The sequence below is a fragment of the Gossypium hirsutum genome, chromosome A06, assembly GCF_007990345.1.
Source record: "Gossypium hirsutum isolate 1008001.06 chromosome A06, Gossypium_hirsutum_v2.1, whole genome shotgun sequence".
Classification (NCBI taxonomy): Eukaryota; Viridiplantae; Streptophyta; class Magnoliopsida; order Malvales; family Malvaceae; genus Gossypium; species Gossypium hirsutum.
The window spans coordinates 123,143,189-123,147,553 of NC_053429.1; positions in this window are offsets into that span (position 1 = coordinate 123,143,189).

The following is a 4,365-nucleotide window of genomic DNA, read 5'->3' on the forward strand; positions in this document are numbered from 1 at the left end:
TCTAAAGAGATTGAGTCGATAAAGAAGAACAGTGACTAGAAGTAAAAAAGAAATGTAGTGATGTACGAGGACGAAGTCGAGCAGGAAACTCCACCTGTGCAAGAAACTAAAAAGCGTATGGATGAGGAGGAAGCACATGCGTTCTTAAAATTTATCTAGCATAGTGAGTACAATATGGTGGAATAATTGAATAAGCAATCAGCACGAATCTCGGTTTTATCTCTACTGTTAAATTTAGAGCCACACCAAAATGATTTGCTGAAGGTGTTAAATCAAGCTTACGTAGCAAACAACATATCTGTTGAGAAGCTTGATAGGTGGGTGAATAATCTGAACACTGACAATTTCATCTCTTTTAGTGATGAAGAGATACCGCCAAACGGTAGAGGCTCAGTGAAAGTACTGCATATTACGACTCGCTGCAAAGGCTACATAATACCAAACGTGCTCATCGATAATGAGTCGGCACTCAACTTCATGCCTTTGGCCACGCTTTCCGGATCTGTCCTATTTAAGGCCCTGTCATTCCACAGTAAGGGCATTCATGGGACAATGCGTGAAATCATGAGAAAGATTGAGATTCCTCTAGAAGTGGGTCCCTATATTTATAATGCCGAGTTCTAGGTCATGGACATCACACCCTCGTATAATTGTCTTTTGGGAAGGCCCTGGATTCACTCTGTTGGGGCGGTTCCTTCATCTCTCCATCAAAAAGTAAAGTTTATCATGGATGGTTGTTCGATCACTGTCGCGGGTGAAGAAGACATTGTTGCATCTATCTTTGCTGATGCACCATACCTCGAAATAAGCAAAGATGCAGTAGAATGCTCCTTCCGGTCCCTTGAATTTTTCAATGCTACGTTTGTTGCTGAAGGAAATAGAATTCCCATGCCTAAGCTGTCAAGGAATACCAAGATGGAAATCAAGCTGACTGTGGGAAAGAGAGCCTGAGCGAGGAAAGGTTTGGGAAGATATCAGCAAGGGATAGTTAGAGCTCTTAAACCTGTGCCCCACAAGGCTTAATATAGTTTAGGGTTCCAGCCGGATATACGAAAGGGAAGAAAATAGTTGCAGAAAGATCGAGAAAGGCGTATTGCAAGAGTCTTAGGCCGATAATTAGAATGGAAGCCCATAACGTACCCTCTTTTGTCAAAAACATTTACATCTGCAGGAATGATATATCCCGAGCAAGATAATTCACGAAGCACGCTGTTATTAATTGAAATGGGTCTTCAGAATGTCAGTATAAATGTCATTGACAAAAGAAGTGATGCAATTAAAGATGTTTAAACGATACGCCCTTGTCCTCCTGATTCGTTTTGAACAATTGGACTGCTGTTGATCTCCTTGTAGTTTTTAAGTCTTCTCCAGAGTAATGCTTAATGTTAACACTCTTCTTTTTGTGTGTCCCTAAGCAATAGAGGGATTCTTTTGTAAGAGCTTATGATTTGTTCTTTATCCTTTAAATGAACATTAATGAATATGCATTTTATCGTGGTCTTTTCATTCTCATTAACTTCATAATTTTTTTCGCTCTTCTCACAGCCTGTCATTGCATATATCTCACATCATGCCATTATGCTTGTTGGTCCCAATACTTTGATGTTCCTCTATAGTTTTCTTTTCCATTCAACTTTCAGGTGCTCAGATATCAACGATATGAACAAACCCGTTACAAATCTTGAAATCGATTTCGAGAAGGTTATTTGTTTAGGAGAGTTCGAAGCTGAGGAAAATGTTGAAGACTATGTCTCGTCTTCTGATTTACTAAGAGTGGTAGAACAAGAAGATAAACAGATTCTGCCTCATCAAGAATCTGTTGAGATAGTAAACTTGGGAAATGAAGAAAAGGGGCAAGAAGTGAAAATTGGGACCTCCATTTCAGATAACACAAAAGATGATTTGATCGCTTTACTTCATGAGTACAAAGATGTGTTTGCATGGTCATATCAGGACATGGCAGGATTGGATGAGGATGTAGTGGTCCATAGACTCCCACTGAAACCAGAATGCAAACCCATTCAACAGAAGCTATGATGAATTAGACCTGAAATGCTGTTAAAGAGAAAAGAAGAAGTCAAGAAACAATTTGATGCTGGCTTCCTACGAGTCTCCAAGTATCCACAATGGGTAGCTAACATAGTCCCAGTACCGAAGAAAGACGGCAAGGTACGAATGTGTGTGGATTATCGCGATTTGAATCGAGTAAGTCTTAAAGATAATTTTCCTTTTCCACACATCAATACATTTGTGGATAACACAGCCAAACATTTATTGTTTTCGTTCATGGATGGATTCTCAGGTTATAATCAGATAAAGATGGCTCCTGAGGATATGGAGAAAACTACTTTCGTAACGATGTGGGGAACATTCTGCTATAAAGTGATGTCGTTCGGATTAAAGAACGCTGGGGCAACATATCAGAGGGCCATAATGATGTTTCATGGCATGATGCACAAAGAAATAAAAGTCTACGTCAATGATATGATCGCCAAATCGAAGGGGGAAAGAGAGCATGTTGGGAACATCAGGAAGTTGTTCGAAAGACTGAGAAAGTTTCAGCTGAAGCTCAATCTGGCTAACTGTACGTTTGGGGCTACCTCGGGAAAATTGTTAGGCTTCATCGTCAACGAGAGAGGCGTTGAAGTTGATCCAGATAAGATAAAAGCCATACAAGAACTACCACTTCTGTGCACGCAAAAAGAAGTCAGAAGATTTTTAGGGAGGTTGAACTACATCGCTCGGTTCATTGCTCAACTTACCAACTAGTGTGACCCAATTTTTCGACTCATTTGAAAACATAATTCGGGAGAATGGAACGAAGAGTGCCAAGTGGCTTTTGAAAAGATAAAACAACATCTGTCTAGTCCTCCGGTGCTAGTACCGCCAACTCTAGGAAGACCGTTAATATTGTATCTGACTGTGTTCAAGAATTCAATGGGTTGCGTATTGGGGCAACATAATGAGTCAGTGAAAAGAGAAAAGGTGATTTACTATCTTAGCAAAAAGTTCACAGAGGTTGAGGCAAAGTACTCGTCAATTGAAAAGTTCTGTTGTACTTTGGTTTGGGTAGTTCGAAGGCTCAGGCAATATATGTTGCATCATACGACATGGTTAATTTCAAAGCTGGACCCAATAAAGTATATGATGGAATCACCTGTACTCTTAGGAAGAATAGCACGGTGGCAGATCTTACTATCGGAGTACGATATCGTCTATGTGAGTCAAAAGTCGATAAAAGGAAGCGCAATAGCTGACTTCTTAGCAACTTAAACAACGGATGAATACGAGCCATTGAGATTTGATTTTTCGGATGAAGACTTGATGTGCATTACGGAAAAAGAATGCGAGTAATCAAAAGAGAAGTTATGAAAGATAAGCTTTGATGGTGCATTGAATGTATTGGGGCATGGGATTGGAGCAGTCTTAGTATCGCCAGAAGGGAACTATTACCCATTCATGGCCAGGCTGAATTTCTTCTGTACCAATAACATAGCAGAATATGAGGCCTGTATCATGGGACTTCGTGCAGCTATTGAACGAAACGTCAAAACTTTAGAAGTATATGGAGACTTAGCGTTGGTGATTTACCAAATCCGTGGAGATTGAGAAGTGAAGGATCCGAAATTGGTTAAATATAGTGATCTAGTGGCAGAGCTGATTAAAGAATTCGAAGAAGTAACTTTTAATTATTTTCTACGAGAAGAAAACCAATTGGCTAATGCCCTGGCCACTTCGGCTTCAATGTTTAAAGCAAACAGAGAAACAAAAATAATGCATCTACAAATGAGCATATATGAAGTCCCTGCACATTGCTTCAGCATTGAGAAAGAGCCAGATGGACGGCCATGGTTCCATGATATCTTAGAATATGTTAAGAACCAAAAGTATCCCGAACAAGCAAATGAGAACGACAAAAGAACAATCAGAAGAATGGCAATAGGATTTGTTCTTGATGGGAACATTCTGTACAAAAAAGGAAAAGATCAAGTGCTCTTGAGATGCGTAGATGCTGTTGAAGCTAGAAAAATACTTGAAGATGTCCATGAGGAAATTTGTAGGACACATGCCAATAGTTTCGCTATGGCCAGGAAGATTATGAGACTCGGTTATTACTGGCTGACAATGGAAAGTGACTGCATTAGTTTTGTAAGAAAATGCAACAAATGTCAAATTTACGGTGATAAAATTCATGCAGCCTCTTCTCCCTTCATGTCATGACTTCTCCGTGGCCTTTTTCTATGTGGAGCATGGATGTTATAGGGCCAATTTCCTCAAAAGCTTCTAATGGACACCAGTTCATTTTTGTGGTTATTGATTACTTCACGAAATGGATAGAAGCCACTTCGTTTGCCAATGTGACGA